The 20656-nt window shown below is 41.6% G+C and overlaps 1 protein-coding gene across 13 annotated transcripts in view; it reads left to right on the top strand.

The window, feature by feature from the left end:
• Positions 1–4558: 4558 nt before the first annotated feature.
• The window catches only part of CYRIA (CYFIP related Rac1 interactor A), a 53829-nt gene continuing 37731 nt past the window's right edge, over positions 4559–20656 (top strand). For 11 of the 13 annotated variants that reach the window (XM_071741958.1, XM_071741951.1, XM_071741969.1 and 8 more), the window contains exon 1: positions 4559–4677. The gene's annotated coding sequence lies outside the window, so the exon portion shown is untranslated. Of the gene's footprint in view, positions 4678–4974; positions 5420–9814; positions 9958–20656 lie in introns of those variants that run through there. The other 2 variants (XM_071741960.1, XM_071741961.1) reach the window with 2 other exon arrangements.

Genomic DNA, 20656 nt, shown 5'->3' with positions numbered 1-20656 from the left:
GCTGAGAAACAAAGCTCTTCAAGCTGAAGACATCTACAACTGCGGTGCAGAAGTTTTCTCTGGCCCCTTACTAATGGCTGTTTCTTTTGAGAGGACAGAAAAATACTGACAAAACCACAGCAGCACATTTCTCTCATAGGAAACTATTTCAGACACGATTCAGAGTTGTAAAATGAGAGGTTAACTCCCTCCTCTACTCTTTTGATTTGCCATGTCTCAAAAAGTTACTGGTTGTACTTCTAATTTTCAGTAGTATAACTGAGAAGAAAATTATGTCCCTCAATTCCAAAATAGCACTGTGGTTCATCTTCACAAGTGATGAACAGCTACAATTATGAACAGCTAAAGTTCCAAACAGTATCAGTATTACTGTGAATTATGCAAGTGATGACAAGATTGTACAAATATTCATATAATTTACTTCATGGAATACATTTGCATTATCATTTTTTGTGCATACATTTTGTGTTAACCACAAAAATGAAGTACTACCAGAGTAAGAGGATGGTCAAGGGGCTGCCTCAATGGCAATCGAAATTGACACTTTGCTTTGAACCAAGGATGAGGAAAAGGATGAGATATTTAATGCCTTCTTCCTCTGTCTTCCTGAGTCATATCAGCCATGCCCAGGGGATTCAATCCCCTGAGCTGGAAGATGAGGATGGAGAACAGCACAATCCCTCCCATAATTGAGGTGGAAGCAGTTAATGACTTGCTATGGCACCTTTACATTCACAAATCTACAGGGCCAGATGGTATCCACCTGAGAGTATTGGGGGAACTGACAGAGGAGCTCACCAAGCCTCTCTCCATCATTTACCAAGAGTCTTGGTTAACAGGGAAGGTCCCAGATAACTGGGAGACTTGTCAATGTGACATCTATCTAGAAGAAGGGCCAGAAGGAGGATCCAGGGAACTACAGGCCTATCAGCATGAGTTCAGTGCTTGGAAAAATTATGGAGTGGTTTATATTCACTTTGTGGAAAGTACAGGACAGCCTGAGGATCAGGCTCAACCAGCATGGGTTCAGGAAAGGCAGGTCCTGATTGACCAGCCTGGTCTCATTCTATGACCAGGTGACCCACCTAGTGGACCAGGGAGAGGCTGTGGATGTTGTCTACCTGGACTTTTGACACCATCTCCCACAGCATTCACCTAGAGAAGCTGGCAGCTCATGGAATAGACAGGTATACTCTTTGTGGGGTTAAAAACTGGCTGCATAGCAGGGCCCAGGGAGTTGAAGTCAATGGAGTTAAATCCAGTTGGTGACCAGTCAGCAGTGGTGTTCCCCAGGGCTCAGTTTTGGGCCCAGTCTTGTTCAGTATCTTCAGCACTGATCTAGATGAGGGGATTGAGTGCTTCCTCACTAAGTTTGCAGATGACACCAAGCTGGGTGGGAGTTCGGTGTTGATCTGCTCAATGGTAGGAAGGCCCTGTGAAGAGACCTAGACAGGTTGGATCAGTGCCAAGGCAAATAAAGTGAGGTTCAACAAGGCTAAGTGCCAGATCCTGCACTTTTAACCCCATGCAACACTACAGCCTTGGGGAGGAGTGTCTGGAAAGCTGTCAGGCAGAAAATGACCCGAGGGTGCTGGTCAACAGCTGGCTGAATATGAGCCAACAGTGTGCCCAGGTAGCCAAGGCCAACAGCATCCTGGCTTGTAACGTGGCCAGCAGGAGAAGGAAAGTGATGGTGCTCACCCTTTACTCAGTATAGGTGAGGTCACACCTCAAGTACTATGTTCAGTTCTGGGCCCCTCACTACAAGGACATTGAGCTGCTGGAGTGGGTTCAGAGAAGGGCAACCAAGCTGGTGGAGGGTCTGGAGAAAAAGTCCTGTGAGGAGAGGCTGAGGGAAACAGGAATGTTTGGAGAAGAGGGAGCTGAGGGGAGACTGCTACTCTCTGCAGCTACCTGAAAGGAGGTTGTGGGGAGGTGGGTGCTGGCCTCTTCTCTCAGGTAAATAATGATAGTAAAAGAAATGGCCTAAAATTGCACTGGGGGTGGTTTAGACTTGGGTATCAGGAAGAATTCCTTTACTGAGAGAGTAGTTAGGCATTGGAGTGAACTGCCCATGAAGGTGGTGGAGTCCCCATCCCTGGAGGTATTTAAAAAACTGTGTAGATGAAGCACTTCAGCACATGGTCTAGTGGACATGCTGATACAGATACATCACTTTAAGCTGTGCTAGCACAGCTTCATTGTAACTGGTCCACCAAGTTAGTCACCAGACATTTGATTCTAGGCATACACCCGCTTCTTGTCATTCTTTATATACTTATATGAATCACCAGACCTGGACCCTACTAAGGGCTGTGGTGGGAAGTTAGATATCTATTGTCTAAGAACATGCAGATGTCTGCTTACTTAAATTTAAAGGCATAATTCACCTGCCTAAATTCAAACACATTCTTTAATCTGAGAGAGTTTAGGGTGTTTGAAGTACCAGGATGGAGCTGGTACAGACAGAACTTTATGGGAAACCTGCACTTCTTCAAAGCAAAATCTGGGAATTCTGTGAGATGGCTCAGGCAGCCCAAGAGTGTTGAGGAATCTGAACCCTACTGATGTGCCTCAAACTGAATTTGTCTCACATCAGCAGTGGGATAAGAGTTTCACAAAGACAGTTGCTGTGGTTTGGCTAACACACCAGTAGCTGGTTAAGCAATTATTTCCTGGTCTCTAACATCATTGTCCAAAGCCGAGAATCTGAAATCTATCACTCGCCTGCCATTCTCCCTACAGGCTGTTCAGCTTCAGTCTTACAGCAGGATGTGACACTGAAGCTATGTAGATGTTCTACAGCTGATTGCATCAATATTTAATGGTCTGTTTGTTTTGGCAGGTTTTAAATATTGGACTCTTATAACTCCTAGATACTACTGGTATCCTGAATCAAAATATTCTTCTGGCTAAGACCCTGATGCGTTCAGTGCAGACGATCTGACATTATACCTGACATGCACTAATAGAGTCAGAATATTTCCAAATGTTAGATGACAGCTGCCTCTTCTTTTTTAAAAGCATCCAGTTAATATCCATTATAGAGTGGTCAGAAAGCATGCCCCAGAAAAATAAGTAAAAGAGGACATTAGGCTGCCAGCTGGGAATCTAATGTTCAGTTTTCTCTCCTGGTTCAAGTTTTCCATGTGACTGTCCTTCCCACTTGAAAGTGGAGCAAGGCTATTTACTTCTTTTAAAAGGTACTTTGAGACTTGGGGACAAAAATGCAAGCCAGCAGCTTAGTGTTCTATTAAGCTGGGTGCTGTAAGGGTTGCTATATTAAATATATGCTTCAGTAACAGGCACCAAGCCTTTTAATAGACTAAGTATGTCACTTGAATTATTTTCTAACTGGCATATTTGGAATTTTCAGACCAAAGAAGAACAATTCAAGGACATCTGGATACAGCCTGGTTAAAGGCTAGAAATTAAACCATGCCTGTGATGCTGCTCTGGGATACTTGCTCTGTGGGTGTGACAGACCACAGGATCAAATCAGCAGTAGACCTGCAGCTCTACCAAAAGACGCTCAGGTTCACAGCACTTAAAAACTTGCCTTATTCATGAGAATCACACCTCTGGGTACACACAGGCCCTGTCATCCCCGGGTCTGCCCCAGGCAGAACGCAGCTGTGAACTCTCAGGTTCACTGGCACAGTTCTGTAATGGCTTTGTGGTCAGCATCATGGCTTCTCATATTTAAAGAGCTCGTCAAGCAAAACTCCGGTATGAACAAATAACCTGATGTTTCTACGCTGTACTTCCAATATTGTTACTTGTAGGCTTTTTTTTTTTTTTTTTCTTCTATCTTCCTGAAAATGACTCACAGACTGGCTTTTGGGGAAGGGGCAAAACGAACGCCTTGTAGCTACTCTTGCAACTTTAACCTTACTTAACCCTCAAAACGGCAAGAGGAAGTACAAACTATTTTCACGAGCTGTGAATGGGCTCAGATCTGTTTTTGACGTCTTGAGGAAGTACTGCCTTCTGCAAAGCCAGAAATGCAAAAAATGTATTTGCAGTCCCGTCGAACTCAAGCACTTACACACAATCTCCCGCCCGCTTCTCCCAACCTCCCCACACCCTCCTCAAAAAAGCAAACAAAACAAACAAAAAAACCCAAAAAACCACAAAACAACCAAACAAAAAACGCAGCCCAGCTGGGGAGCCGAGAGGATGGGATCCCTGTAGGAATAGAGTAGGAGTGGCAGCAGCGCATTTCCCTGCCCTTTTTCTAATCAGACACCCAAGCTTCTCCCACCCACTGGCTGGGAAGCCCGAGGGTCTCCGCGTAAGGTCTCTAGGGAGGTGGGGGACCTCCCTTCCCTGTCGCCTCCTTCTTGTTCATAGCCGTGCGGCCGCGACACCCGCACTGCCACCGTCCCGAGAACCTCTCCTCTCCCTCCTGCCCCCCCAAGGGCCGAAGGGCGCTTCCCTCTCCCCCCTCAGCCAGCGGGAGGCGGATCCGAGGGAGCAGCGCCCGCCCGGGGCTGGCCGCCGGCGGGAGCCGTACGCAGCCACTGCGGGGCGGGCCTGCTTGCCGTCGTCGCGCTGGGTCGGGCCGGGCTGGGCCGCGCCATACAGCGGAGCTCCGCCGGCTGTCTCTGAGGAGCGGGGGAGGCGCGGGGGATGGACGAGGGTCCCTGCAGTGCTGAGCAGCGACGGGCGGCTCAGGTAAGAGAGAAAGAGGCACGGCGGAGCCGGGGGCTGCCGCCCGCCCGGGAGCTGCGTGGGGGCGGGCGGGCTAAGCCGCCTCTGCCGCTCGTTCACTCGGCGACCCCGCATCAGCCCCGCCGGCAGCAGGGTGGGGACGGGGTTCTGTAGCTCCCGAGCGTTCTCCTGCCGGAGGGCTCCCCTCGCCTCCCTGCCTTCTCCACTAAGCCCTCGCCGCCGCCTTTGTGGCCGCTCCTGCAGTCCGGGATCACCTCTCCCAGCCCGGCCCGGCCGCAGGCGGCTGCCCCTGCCCCTCGCACCGCCGCCGCGGGGGTGGCCTGGAGGCGAGGCTGCGGGGGGGGCAGGCGGGGACGCCGGGGGTCACAGCCAACTGTTGCCTGGGAAAGAGCCGGACCAGACCCCTGCAGCCCCTGTAGCAGCGGGGCGGTGAGCGCCGGGAGGGCTCTCCTCGGCTACCGACTGCGTTTGGAAAGGCAAAGGTTGCGGTGCGAGCCCCCGCGGAGATTCTCCCGTTGGCCTTGCCCCAGGCGGGAGAGACGCTGTTCCCGGGCACAGGCCCTGCAGGGTGCGAACCTCTGGGGTTTCGTTGCCGGCCGGTGGATGCCGGAGCCGCCGCGGCTGCGGGGCAGGGCAGCGGTGGTGCGGGGACCTGTCTGCCTGCACCCGGGCCCAGGGCAGTCTGGTTTAACCCGAACACTGGCCGAGGAGATCACCCAAACACCACGTCTGGTGCCTTACTGGAGTGAGTACTCCGCGGCTGTAGTGGGGGGACAGAGGGGTGGGGGGGATGTCACTGTCACAACTTTGATTCTACCGAAAACTTTCTACTCCGGCTGCTGGTGGTTGTTGGGTGCAGGGTGCTATGAACGCGGTGTTTGCAGAAGGGTGTACGTAGGCGTGAGATGAAAAGCGCGATCTATAGTGCCGCATTCGTCTTGTTTGGATCTCTGTCCGTGCTGAGATGTGTTACAGTGAACAGAGAGCACGCTTGCATCTCTTCTTATTATTATTTTTGACGTAATTTAATTTGAAGACCATTTAGCTTTAATTGTATTTATCTGTGTTTTGTTATGCTAAGGTCTCAGTAATACACGACGCCACTGAGTAAAATCGGATGCTCCATAACTTGCTGGCAACACAGCAAGACTCTTAACTTCACATCCTTTCGGTGGTGTTGCTTATAACTTTGCGATGATGGTGATGTAGATTGGTATCCAGCTTGTTCCTGGAAATCTTTGACTGCCATGCAGCCGATTTTGGCACCCTTTTTGTTTACTAGATCCTAAAGACAACTTGTATCTATACGGGGGGAAAAGTAGGGTAAGGGGAACAGAGGTGTTTTACTTTCCTCCTGTTCTCGCCATCTGCAAGGTCAGGAAAAAATTAAAATTACTTTGGCTGTGAACTCGGAGAGGTGGGGGGATCTGGAATGAAATGTTGTCCTGACATGAGGTTGCCTTGTGGGCACAGAATTTCACATGCTCAGCACCGTGCTACAAAAATACCCCAACTCATATTACTAAGGGAAGAACCAAGCTGATACTTCCCTTTCCTCTGTTATGCTAACTTTTATATTTTTATAACACATAAGGAAGAAAACCATCAGAAATGTACTCTTTAAAATTTTTTAAGGAATAAATTTCTGGCCTTTCCAGGCCAGAATTAAAAAAATAGTGTTAAAGCCTTACTATTTATGAATTTAGCTTTCCTAGGGTAGATTTAAAAAAAATGTTTTAATGAAATGAAATTACAGATTATGGGAATAGCATGAATGGTTTGACTTAAATTCATAAAAAGCATAAAGTATCAACTAAGAATAAAATTCTTCAACTTCAGTTTGAACCACCGTTGTATAGTGTATCAGTTTTTTAAGATTTCACTTATATGTAAACTATGGCAAGTATAAATGAGGCTCTCTGGCTTATTTATATGGTTTCCTAGTGATTGCCCAATATTTTATTTATTTTATTTTCTGCTCGCACTTTTTCACTGCCCTCCTGCACTGTTTTTGCAGCTTTGCTTTTTCTGTGAACTTCTGTTCTTTATTAAAAACAAAATAAACAAACCACAAGTGATTAAAAAGACAATGTATGCTACTAATTAGAATAAAAAATACTTGGTTAGTTCACAAAGGAAAAATGGTGATCATCTTGGATACTACTGCATAGTTACTGTCAGCAGATGTCATTTCAGCATAACAGTGAGTCTAATAATGAATTTTACAGTGCTGGGAAGACAATTCATTTTTAGTGTGCTTAGCTTGTCTTAATGACATCGTTTTTTGACACTGTTTTGTCAGGCTGAAATATCTTGTCCTCAGCATTATGGTAGCCTCACAAAGACATTGAGGATTTGCATGTGCAGTATGTATGCAGATTCCATGTGTTACGTGTTATACAAAATGAGAGCTTAAAATACATGTCAAAAATACTAGATCCTTTTTAAATAAATAACAATTCCCACACATTAGCAGAAACAGTATTTTATAAGTGTACAGATACTATAACTAAGACCTCTCTAATAGATCATATTCATGTTTCTAAATACACTTTAATTAGAGGTTTTAGAGAAATTTAGTTCTGTAAATTCACTGGCATTCTTTAGCCCTAAATGTGTAATGCATGCAGTAGCACATGAACATGGTCATTCAGTTCACATTTTATACAAAGCAGGAAAATACTCTTCTATAGCCAAAACCTATATGCAATCCAGACATCATTAAGTTGCCTGTTAAAACCTGGATACAAGCTGATCTAGTCAGTGTGACCTCTACCATCAGTGGACAGGGGAATATGCATACTAATATTGAATGTTGATTTGAAGGAGACAGAACAGTGTTTCCTCTGTACTGAATTCAGAATGTATTTGGACCTGTTTCAGTATTATCAATCATTCTTTTAGCAGTGCTTTCTACTCAAGTTATCTAGGAATGCAAAACAGTAACATTAAATCAGGGAAAACAGTTTGAGAGGCATGAATTAAAATATTTAATATATGGGGCAGCTTGAGAGTTGCAAAAAATGCAGTAATAAATTTGAATTTTGTTGTTTAAATTAAAATTGCAATAGAAGCTGCTATGCATTCGTGTGTGAATGATGATATGAGCAGTGTGAATGATGTGTGATGTAGAGGGCCTAATTCTTGTGAAGAATTTACCATTCCTCTACTTCAACAGAATTCCAGTTCACACTTCCAATTGAAATGAAAAACGTGTCTAATTTTGTCTTTATATAATGCATGGTACAAGTTCTTAATTTAAACTGGTAGCAGTAGTTGCTTCTACAGAAAAAATAGCAGTAATAGATACAGGACAAATACATTTTAGGACAAGTGAAGCACTAATTCATGGGTGCTTGAAAGATTTTTTTTATTATTATTTTGGATTTAAATGTTTAAAAATAATCATGGTTGGTATCTTCATGTTTGCATTAAATTAAATATTAGTCATACAATCATAGAATTTTCAGGGCTGCAAGGGACTTTTAAGATCATCTAGTTCCAACCCCCCTGCCATGGGCAGATACATTCTTACTTTATTCAGGAATGGCTCATTTTGCATGCTAATGGCTGAAATTTTCATGTCTAATCTATAAATTTGTCAGTAGACTACATAACCAGTGCCTTAGGGGGCTTTTTTGTGCATTTCATCCTTTTTCTTTCCTGTCTGTGATAGCTGTTGAGTAGGGCTGTTGGTAGTGGCAATGTACAGGTTGACTGTTAACATCATGGTCTAGGTGAATGGCAGTGCAAAAGGTATAAATACAAGGATAAATTTTGAGTAAGTCTATGTAAAGGATTTGTGAAGTTTGTGAAAGGCAAGAAGTTCATATTGAAGGTTCCAGTTGCAACGCAGCTTGTGGTGTTCTGTGTGCCTATCACAAGTGCTAGTCTGGTTTGGTTAGAGTCTTAAATTAATCAATGTAATTGATGAATTTATGTTCCTCAGACATCTTGAAGAGCATCAATAAAGCATGAAGGTTGTCATGTCTAGAATATGGCATGGAGCATACTGGGATCTTGAGTTTGGTCCTCTCCTTGTCTGTGGTGAGCTCTTGGATGACTGAGTCATAACAGGGCATTGAAGTCTGCACAATTTAATAACACTGTGGAGGTGGTTCAGTGTTATTAAGGGGATGTGTAGACTTATACTGGCATTCTAAGTAACATCCATTCTGTGCTGTCGTATAGCTCTCTATACATATAGGTTTAACTTAAATTTAAGTAGTTGTTAGAAGCTTCTTTATATATAATTTATGGGACTGGGGGAATGTGTGAGGAATCCATCTCCATCTCCCTGTTGAATTACAGCCTGAATTCATAAATTATTTGAGTGGCCTATTTTACAACTAGATGCCTCAAAGCTAAGGTTGATGTTTTAAAAACTCAAGTCTGAAAGCACACTGTTGTTTGTATTTTTTTCTTGTGAAGAAAATCAGACACAGCTTAATTTCTGCATCCATCCAGGGATGTTGCCACTGTGACTGTTCTGGAGAGTGGCATCTCTCTCCTGCCTAACTGCCTTTGGCATCTGGAGATGGGAATGTGCCCTCAGGATTTGAAAAGCTTGTTTGCTAAGAAATAAGTAAGTGTAAGCTACTTACTCAAACTCGGGGAAGAAGCATTTGCAGTGGTGCTAATCACTCCTCCTCCTGTTTGATGGTGCATTAGTTTACATCCTTTACCCGTGAAGTGTGAAGCTTGGTTCTCTGTCCCCTTTTCAGCTTGAAGTAACTTGAACTCACATCTCCCTCTTCACAGGGGACTGCAAAAAGCAGCCTGTCATAAGCTATCCTTCATTTCACCTACAACTGTGTTACTTTGAAAGGCATAATTAATTAGGCCAGAGGGAGGGTGACTCCTGCCTTGTGATCAAGGTATTCAGCTCAGTTGAGGAAAGTCTGGTTTCTATGGGTGTTTCATTCTTTCATCCAGTAAATATTTTTCCATTTCACAATTTCATCAGGAATAGGCTAGGACAACCCATGGTGTGTGGGTTAGAGCACTACCGGGGCATGCAGAGATGTGGTTTTGAGCCAGCCTCTTCGCCTGGAAAGAGCCGACCGCCCACTTTTACTTCCTCTCTATTTGCTTTCCCAGTGCCCTTAAATCGCTTGGTGGTGCTTGGAGGCATGTTCCTGCCTTCTTCCAAAACTTAAAAATTGCCTGACTCCTTTCCTCATCAGCTTGTGAAGGAAAAGGGTGACCTTGTATCTTCCTTCTGGGGAGGCATGGAGGGTTTACAAACCTTTTTATTAATATAGGTGCCTCTTGAGCATCAAGGTAGGATGTCTTTTAAGGTACAGCCTTCACAACTTGGTTCCTATTAGGTTAAATGTCTTCCTGCATACTATTCCCCTGTTTTGATTTCTATTATATATGCAAATTTATTATAGCCATGTTCAGAATTCTCCAAGTCTGTTTTGTGCTTCTAGTCTCAGATGGACTAGTAAATCTAAGAAAAATGTAGAGTTGTGGGGGGTGAATGCCAGAATTTGTCAGGATTGAGGTTTCCTTCAGGAGAAAGTCTTTAGTTTGGGATTAGAGCACAATTTGAGCCTGGCTTGATTTAGTTGTCCATCACAGGCATCTTATCCTTGATCAGATGCTTTGTGACAGCCAGACAGTGTCAGTGCTTGGCTAGCAGATGCACGATAGCTGGAAGAGTAGCACCTGCTGGGAAGGTGGGATATTTTAAGAGCACTTTGTACTATTTGCCTCTGCAACTGAGCTGAGCCCTGTAGTATCCTAGGACTGAATTTACTTAGACTGAGATGCAGGAGGAAGGGGTCATTTTCGTTATATTTTTTGTTTGTTTGTCTTAAAGGCATTTCAAAGAAAAGCTTCTTTCTGTTTTATTTTCTTTACTATGTATTGTATTTGGTATCTAGCCCAATCGTTTCAGTTTTCATTCTGCAGCCACCCCAGATTAAGACTGGGAGGTTAGCTTGAGTTAATGGCTTTCTGGGAAAGGGGAGGGGGAAAGTTTGTCTTCTGGTTTCCCTCATGCATATTAAAAGTGGCGTGAAGCTGTGGGGCAAAAATTCATTACTGTTGGTTGTTAGCTGGTGCAGAAATGCTGAGTGATGCTGCCACTTGCAGAGCAGAATTGGTTTTGGAGAATGAGGAGAATTCTCTCTGGTAAGTGATCCATATGATCCTATCTCCAGTAAATTGGTTCCAGAGTAGTTTTTAAATAGCCTCCATGAGAGATGTGCAGTGGTATTTATTTGGTACAGATTATTTGCTAGCTCTAATTTTTTTAAGGTTTATTTAATGCTGTAGAAATTGGAAGAGGAAAGCAATGGTGAGGGGAAAATCTATAATAATATTCCTCAAACTTGTTTAAATTTTAGAAGACTAGATTCTTAAATTTGTTACGTTTTATTTCCAGAAGCAATCTAATTTTGTCTCAGTTATGCTTTCTCCCACCCACATACACACAGCCTGACTCCTTGTGGTGTATGGCTTTGTAATTGCACAGTGTTTTGCTTAGACAATCATCTGAAGACTGTTGGCGCCTCCTTCAGATAAAGATTGCATGATGGACTTTGACTGCTTTAGAAGCTTCTGGAAATAAGTCTGTAATCATCTCCCTACTAATTGATGATGGTGGAGGAAATGGGAGCTGATAGACTGTAACTATTTTCCCTATGTTTGTATTATTAAAACATAAATGCCCTGTAGGACTGGAACACTTCCCTCACCCTCTCAGAAGGCCGTGCTGCAGCAGAGCTCTGTAATACCAATTACTGCAGGGTCAGTTTGCCTTTCCAATTGAGATCATGATGAGGATGCTGGAAAATGAGTCTCTCTAAATGTGTTTTATGCTCTGAATACTTGGGAGATTTTGTAAGAGTGCAGCACTTAAGTCTATGGGGTTTATGTTTTTAACGAGAGAAGATGTTAAAATATCCACGTACTGTTTTGTATCAACATCTCTTGTATTCCAGAGGAGTACAGAAAATATTTTCTGATCTTGAAGTATTCTGGCAGTATGTTGCCTGTAGAACTGATAAGTATCTTTATAGCTTCTTATACCCGTACTACTTTTATTTATTTTATTTTTTTCCCAAAAGACGGGGAAAGAGTACACATATTCAAGGCCTTAGAAATGCAGATAATCTGCGTGTCCATTTTTATACTGCGAGGCAAAAAACTGGGAGATTGGGATCTGACTACTTACTCCTTTGTTTTACTGAGGGTTTGATTCATTACAGCACAGACAGTATCATGTTGTCCTTTACTGAACTAAAAGTAAATCCGCCAAAAAAAATCCCCTTTTGTTCTGCTGCTGAGGAACACTGTGGGCTGCCAAATCCGGGCAGTCTGAGTCACCACAATCGTAATAAAGTGTTTGTACTTTTGTGCTTGCTGTTAGTCAGTGTCTTTTAATTTATTCATAAGGCAAAGGGACACCTACAGGTTAAAATACTACTTTTTAAAGAAATATTCCATGTTTAAAATGAAATAACACTTTGTCAAAAGAGAATTCAGTACACACTGGTAACACTTCAAAGCTTCCAGGGAGCAAATGGTAATTCTTAAGAATAACAAACATATATATTTAACAGATTCCATCTTCTGTGTAAAAGCAGTATTAGACTTCAAAAAATGATGGCATTATTTTAAACTCCTCACTGAACTCTGCTGTTTTGGCCATCTGATCTGACGTGATAATGATCTGATAACCAGGGAGTCTGTTTCCTTCCTTAAAAAAAAACAACAAAAAAAAGTTTTAAGGACAGAGACTCTGACCCTGGAAATGCCTATCTGTATTTTAACTTTGATACGTGGGCTGTGACCCAGCAAGCATAACTCATGTAATTGAATTCAGTTGTTTTCAGGATCACTCCCGAACAAAGCAGTCAAATATAAAGTTGTGATATCCAAATAAAATTCAGAATGACTGCACAGGAACACTTGAGGGAAACTAAGGTGGCTCTGAATGAACGATGGGTAACTGTGAGGCTGAAAAATAGTTCCCTGACTCCAGAGAGGGTGTGTGCTGGTGTTCAGCAGGTGCCTCCGTGTACAGTGTGGTAGTCTGGCTGATGAATCCTGTCACCTGTGATGGGGTGGGAGATGGGAGTTCTTAAAAATTCATCAGCCCATCACCTGAGAATGGAGAGGAGATGGGTTTCCTCATAATTATTCAAATCTTCAGCTATTTATGGGTAGGGTAGGAGTGCTCATAATTTAGGCTTTTAACATCGATTATTAAGGCAGCAACAATCATTTCTTTTTGCCTTGTACATATAGAATTCTGGATGTCTCCCTCTCCCTAGTGTTGGGCTAATGGAATTTGTACAGTTCTCTCAAAAAAAGCCAAATTTGATTAGTCAGATCAATGGTAATTTTTCCTGACTCCTAAGAGCAAGCTGCTGAAGAAAAGCAAGATAGCTGAGCTGGGGGTGGGTGGTGGGCACCAGGATGGTGTGGAACACATGGAAATCCATGCTGCAGAAAGTACTATAATTTTAATTGCTGCTTTGAGTCATACTGTCACTACAGCTGTTTCCCAGAGAAGAGATTCACATGGTATTGACAGGACATTCACACAAAGAAAGGAGATGGTAGATAAGCAAATGCAAATAGATTATATGCCCTCTATCTTTTAGGTTTTAATACATTCTTTACTGATGAGTTGAGCATGAAACACTTGGTGGCATGTAGTTATATATGCACTAACTTGACTTAGGGTTTCTTTCTCTCAGGATATATTTTCTTAAAAGTACTGAAGTAGAGATGAGGGAGCAGTAAGTACAGCAGCTCTCAGCTCGTATGGCAATCCGTCCTGCTCAGGGTGCTGATTTCCCTTCCCCTTTTCTTTTGACCATAAAAGGAGAAAAGTGCAGCCATATGACTCGTTTCAGAGAGTATCACAAGATGAGGATTAGGGGGGAGGTTGGATATTCAGGTAGCTTTGTTTCTTGTACACAGTGCGAGACATTCTGTTTCTGTGTTTAGTAGAATATTGCTAGCAGAGTGTGTGGTGGTATTTCCTTCAGCTGATGTTGAAGTAAAGCATTTCATTCTTCTAATAATTTCCTTTTCTTTGTTTTTTTGGTTTGGTTTGGGTTTTTTTTTGTTGTTGTTGTCATGTTGTGGGTTTTTTGTTGTTGGGGTTTTTTTGTTTTGGGTTTTTTTTCTGTGTGAATTAGAGATTCTGAAGGGAAGCAGGATATAAGGGAGTTTGAAAGAAGATAAAAACCACAGTTTTCAGGGATTACGCTGTCCTTCAAACCTGCAGACACTTCCCTGCTTGTGGTTAGAGAATAACTGTGTCACTGTGTGGTGTTCTGTCCTGTGCCAGTGGCTGTAGGTAGGCATAGTTAAGATTATCGCTTGATTTTGCATTGTTAAAAAGTTTTCCAGAAAAAAGTTTTCTACAGTTTTCCAGAAAACAAACTATTCTGGTGATTCTTTGAAGACAAGCCCAGAAATCAAACCTGGACATCTTGGTGGCATTCCTTGACTGGAGAAGTCCTTGCACCCGCTTGCTCTGCAGTCTGGCAGTGACCTTCAGTGTACAGTAAAGCAAGAGCTGCCTGACTTCCTTTCACAGATTGTGACAGAAAGCATGGCCCTCCCACTGATGAGGCTCACATTGGCTTTGTAGACTCAAAGCAATTAACCCAGCTTCTGTTCTTGGTTAGTAGAACAGTCTTGAACTGTAAGCTTCAGCCATGCTGTGCTGTCTGCTGGTGTCCTCTGTATATTTCCAAAGCCATCTCTGTGTCCATGATTCATACTATTGATCAGCTTGGGTTTAGTCAGCCTTCTATGTTCCCTTTACTTACTGATGCTGTGAAACGATTTGTCCTAGGGACTTGTAAATCTGCTGTCTCTCTTGTTCAGTATAACACAAGATGTTTTAGAAATTACAGCAGAGTGGATCTACCTGTGGAAACTTGAGTTATTTTTTGATTGTTGACAACTGTGAAAAGTAGTGCTCTTCAATCCAAACATTTACTTTTTTACAAAATGAAGCATTTAAGAGTCCAGAGGGAACTGAAGAAAATCAAGAACTTACTAATGAACAGTCATTTTCTAGTGTCTTCTTTTTTTGTGTCACCGTAGGTACCCTGGGAACAGACTAAAAGGGCCATACTAATTCTGGACCTAAAGTCACATTTTCTTTTTCTTACAGGTTTTTTTGGGTTTGGATTTTGGTTTTTTTGTTTGTTTGTTTATTTGGTTTTGGTGGGGTTTCTTGTTTTTGTTTTCTTGGGGTTTTTTGTTTTGTTTGTTTGGTTTTCTCTTTAGTTGTTTTTGGGGTTTTGTATGTTTGTTTGGTGTTGGGTTTTTGGGGTTTTTTTGTTGTTGGTTTTTTTGGTTTTTTTTTTTATTATTGGTTTGTTTCTTTTTTCCACATCAGAACTAGGAGTTAGGCCAAGATCTGTGACAAATAAATGTCTGTCTCATGCCAGCAGTGTTATCATCACTCAGATTTATTAAAGTTGTCACTTACTTAAAAATTTGTTATTTCACTTAATCTGGGAGGGGGTTTTGTGATACTGTAGGGTTTTGGTTGTTTTTCTTGGAATATCTGATAATGAGGTTTCTGGTTTGTTGGAGTGATGATCTTTAGTTAAATGTTGATGTCTCTTTTGGGGTACAATCTCATCTTTACATCTTTTTTAAAGGCAGAAATTGTAATTCAAGACACTGAAAAAAGTATTTCCAGTGAAATGGAGGCATGGAACTTCATCATTTGGGACTGTTAGGTTGGAGTGAATAGTTATTTGGTGGACTCTCAGTGGACTCACTGGACCAGATTGGCAGCCAATATTTCAACAGTTATAAATGATCAGTCAAGGTTTTATAGAATAATACACAGTTTTGTCAATAGCCTTACATTTTAAAGGCTACTTCAGGGTAAGCAGAGTTAGAAGTGGAGAAACATGTAGTGAGATCATCTGTAGGTAAGCAGTTGTTTTTGTACTGTGTGTAATTTTTCATACTTTATTATACTTCATAATTGCATCCATACAAAGTTTAAAATGCAGTGATTCTTTTTAAAGTATAATATTTGCATCCAAATTCAGACTAGTATAGTTGTGTTTTCCCTTGGGAAATTTTTATATGCCTCTATTGTCTTTACAAAGACTTGTTGCCTGTTTTTTTTTTCTGTGCAAGTTAAGGGTAACTGGTTTTGATTCAGGTATACATGATTATTTTTTTAAGTAATTTGGGACTTCTAATTTAGAAGAAGGAAAAAATCTGTGAAGATATAGATAAGTTTGTGAGTTACTGAAAAAGTACAGAAAATTTGTTCTCGAAACACTGATTATGTAAAGTGTTTGAATTTCTTCCTTGCTCATCACCCCAGTGTGGGTAAAGTTTGGAGAAGCAGTCTCAGCTGCTGCACACTGGGACTGGGTCAGTAGAGCTATGCTCTCTTCATACCATCTGATGGGCTGGATGAGCATTCTACTGGCAGCAGTCCAGGCTTGCTGAAATGAAAAAGTCAGATGCTGATCTTCAGTCTATCTGAATGCATTAAAAATTCCAAAAACTAGAGAGTGCAAATTTCTGCGTGTGCTGCATAAAACACGTGTACAAACACAAATATGTATTTGGTTCTGTTGTTGTGATTTGAAAGCAACAACCACCTAGGTGAGGTTGTGAGCTTAAAGACAGAAGCTATACTACCTGGGAAAGGTGACCAGTTAATTCTGAAATGCATTGGCTAGTTATGGAATTAACTTGTAAAAATTGTGTTCTCCAGAAGCAACTAGGTACTGTAATAGTGATACACGAACGTAGTAGGAACTAAAAAAGAAATGGATATGGCGTGCAACTGTACTGTTACATTTTTAGTACTGTTCATGACACAGTTTTGTCCTGTGCCAACTAACACTCTCCTAGATAATGCCTGAGCATAGTTCTGGGGTTAGGAGAGATGGTGGACTGTTTCCAAAAGGCTGTTTGGATCTGGCCAGACTGTTTTGGAGAGATAGGATTTTAGTTGTACAGCCACAAGATGTACTCTGCCTGCTGGTTCCAAGCCCAGAACGTGGGTATGTGCCATGTTCTATTTTCTGACATATATGTGACCACAGATCCTGCTTTCCAGGAAGCTTTTCAGCAGCTTCTTTGGGAGGGCCATGGCAGGATTGTATTTGTGTGCATAGAAGGGTAGGAGAAAAAATTCTGTCAAACCTGAAAGCAAAAAGCTGCTTCTGGAAAGCTGGATAAATAATCTAGAGCAACTTAAAATCATAGAATAATTGAGTTTCATGTTATTTTAATAAGAAAAGGCCCAGAGAATACACAGGTGTAATTAACCATTTTAAAAGTGCTAGTTCAAAAACAAGAATAAAGAACTGTGGCCTGGGATTTAAAATCAAAATTACTAAATTATATGTAAGCAGATGGTATCTAGAGTGCCATCAACTAGAGGATGTATATCCTGTCAGTGGTGTAAAATTTATCCCTGTCCTAACCTTTACTTTTTGTTAACTTCAGAGAAGTAGCAACCTGCAAGCCTGAGTTTGCATGGTCTTTAGGTTTTTCCCCAGGGAATCCTGGTCTCTCGCAGATATTTCAGCCCTCTTCTAATATAGGTGGAAGTCTATTCTTAGCAAAAACTGCAGGTCGTGGGTTTGTGGGTTTTGTTTTGGTTGGTTGGTTTTATTGGGATTTTCCTAAATTAGCTGTTAGCATCCCAAGGACATAAGGGTCCAGTCCAACAGACAATTATGGGTTGACTGTAGTTGGCGGAGCGCTTCCATCTGCCTCACGATTTCTCTTTACAGGAGATGAGGAATATTCTGTGGGGTTGATGTAGGCTGCCTGGTGAACTGGCCACATATCCCTCCACTTGGAAATGGTCCAGTGATCGGAAATGGAGCTCCTGGGTCTGCATGCAGACAGTGAGAGGCCAAGTGCCATTCCTGGAATGGGGATTCCTGGCATGATTTGTGGTTTGAGAGTTGTGTGGGGAGAGAATTGAAGCTCAGGTCAGGGTGCTCTACAGGATGAATTGCTCTGAATTACCTGTATTACCATTTACATCTCTTGCATCTTTCTGTGTATTTTTTAAATAGTATCAGCTTGCTAGTAAAAGCTTTAATGAGCTTATGCTTTTGTATTATGTATGTCGATAAGTGTGTGCTGCTGCTCCTTTATTTTTTTCCTGAAATATAGACTTGTAACTTCTTTTTGGAACATATATCATCTACTTTTTGAGTAAAGGACTTCTAAAATATGAAGTAATATTGCAGTTTAGTAGTTGGGATTCAGACTCTGGGCTATGACCCACAGCTCATCTTATTAACTCTTCTGTTTTGCCTTTGAACTGCAACATTATGTAGTCCATTGTGTAATGCAACTTCACTTAACTCTTTATTTGTAAGCAGAATTAATTCAGCATTTTAGCTCTTAATGCTTTGAATACTGATTGGACAGCCTTAATTATTTCTAAAACAGCAGGAAACTTTCAGAGTAACAGCTGTGTTTTGCCTTAAGTCAAATTGGCTGTGGACTGTGACTGCTCAAATCCCTGAGTGGATAATAAGCTTCACTCCCAGCAGGTCCCCCAAACTGTTTCTCTGAGGGTACTGAATTGATTTCTGTGTTTCATTGTATAAATGCATTTTAACTAGGGCTAAATTGACATACTGGGTGTTGCCAAAAGAGTAAAGAGAATTTGGTTTGCCTCCTTGTTGAAGCAGCATTAGTGTTTTTGCTAAGGTTTCCAGTGTTTTATTTCTGTCCAGTTTTGTAACCCCAGTGTTTAAGAAATTATGGCTTGCCTATTTTCCTGATTCACAAATTCTCCCAAGGAAAAGAGCAGTTGCGCATAAACATTTTTCTTCACCCCATGATTAGGTCAGAGGGTTTGTCAGGAGTAGCTTGATATTTAGTTATTTTATAAACATGTTAAAGTGTTGTCCCTCTTGATTCCTCCCAGCTTTCATACAGAAAACTCTGTTATCAATCTTGGCCTGGTTTTCTCCACTTCTAAAGGGCTGTACTGTTTTAAAGACCCAAAATTGGAAATCTGAAATTATTCTCTTCAGAGTAGCTTTTCCTCTTTCTCTCCCATGACACTTGATTTTCCCCTTGGTGAAATCATCTCTCTCAGGCCAAGTGGCTTATTTGATGAACCTGCCTTGCAGCCTGTTCCATGTAGTTACTGCTTGTGGAACAAGAAGTGCATCTTGGCATGTGTTCATAGACCTTTTTAATGGCCATTTCACACCCTTTGTCATATTAGCTCTACAAATTTTGGGGTTTGGAGAACAGGTCTTAATGAGAAGAGGCTGAAAGAGCTGGGGCTGTTCAGCCTGGAAAAGAGGAGGTTGAGAGGAGACCTTAACTGCTCTCTACAGGTACCTGAAAGGTGGCTGTAGTGAGGCTGGTGTTGGCCTCTTCTCCCTAATGACTAGTGATAGGACAAGAGGAAATGGGTTTAAGATGCACCAGGGGAGGTTCAGGTTAAATATTAGGAAAAATTTCTTCATTAAAAGAGTGGTGAAACATTGGAACTGGTTGGCCAGGAAGGTGGTGGAGTCATCATCCCTGGGGGGTGTTAAAAAACCACACAGGCATCGTGCTTCAGGAGATGATTTAGTGGTTAAGGTGGTGTAGGACTGATGGTTGGACTTGATGATCTTGAAGGTCCTTTCCAACCATGATGATTCTGTGATTCTGAATTAGTCTGACATGATTTTTTTCTTTTGGTCTATATTAGGTCTCAAGATTTTTAATTAGCTTCACTAGGCTTATGTGTTCTGAGGAACATACAGTTTTTTAAAACAATCCAGGTGTCATGTTTCATAATATATGAATTCTAAAGTTTCTACCAAACAAATTTTATCTTTTCTTCTTGTATCTTCTTCAAAACCTGTATGCTTTCTTACAGAAAGAGCAATCTTTTCTTTTTACTCCATAGAGTTCTAGCCTGATTTTTTTTTCCTGTCCCACTTCCAATAGATTTAAAGGTTTACAGAAATTTTTTACCATAATTAAACTTGTAAATCTTGTTCTATAATTAATTCATTTTCCTGTAAAATATTTCTGTTCAGATACTTCCATAGAATTTGGCGAGATACATCCTGTGCATTTGAAGGGAATGTAGTTGTTCTTCACTCTCAAATAATAATCTTTGTAGTCATGTTTCCACATAATACTTCCTGAAAGTAGCAGAAATTTAGCACCTTTTTTTTTCCACTTACTAAGGCCTTTTTACTTCTGTTTTCTTTCTTGTGATAATGGGTTGTAAATTCAATTAGACTGTGACCTGTGGCTTCAGTGACTTAAAACTGATCTGTTCACACTGATGAGCTCCTTCTGTCTTGAGTCAAATAAATGCATCAGATAATGATTCAAATAAATAGAGTTCTATAGGCGTCTGCTTTTGTATGAGATACATAATCCATTAATCAGTGTATTTAAGGTATTGAGCTAAAAAATGCTTTCCTCCCCTTTCTCAAACTGATGTAGGGATATTTTTTGTGTGTCATGACATTCCTCCAAAGCCAGTTGTTGTGTCAGCATACTCTGTGCTAGACTTGCCCTTTCAAATCGAATTTCCAGCTTTTATGTTTCTGACAATCATTAAATTTCACAGCCCTCTTTATTCACCTGCAGTGTTTCTACTTTTGTTCTTTCCAGTTGCTTCTTCCCACCTGTGATCTTTTCTCATAATTTTCATCTACCACCTTCACTTACTCTCAGTCCTTAGCTTTGGTCTGTGTTTAGCATGACTTGCTGTGTTGTTGCTTAACCACTCTTTCCAGTTACCCTTAATTAAATGAAGCTTAGAAAATACCTAAGTGCTTAGAAGCTTGGGAGTTAACGTGGTTCAGTGAGTGGGATACTCTCTGAAACTTTCTTAGGGACGCTGTTTAATTAGCATTGGCCTTACTGAGTCCTTCACACTTGTAATTTTTGTTGTTGTTGGGTCAAGAGGGAGGGGGTTCCTGTACTCTTATGTGTTCAGTCAGTAAATGCTATAGAAAATGATGGT

Source organism: Heliangelus exortis, chromosome 3, assembly GCF_036169615.1.
Source record: "Heliangelus exortis chromosome 3, bHelExo1.hap1, whole genome shotgun sequence".
Lineage (NCBI taxonomy): Eukaryota > Metazoa > Chordata > Aves > Apodiformes > Trochilidae > Heliangelus > Heliangelus exortis.
The sequence above is the reverse complement of the archived record's forward strand: the minus strand, read 5'-3'. Positions and strand labels throughout refer to the sequence as shown.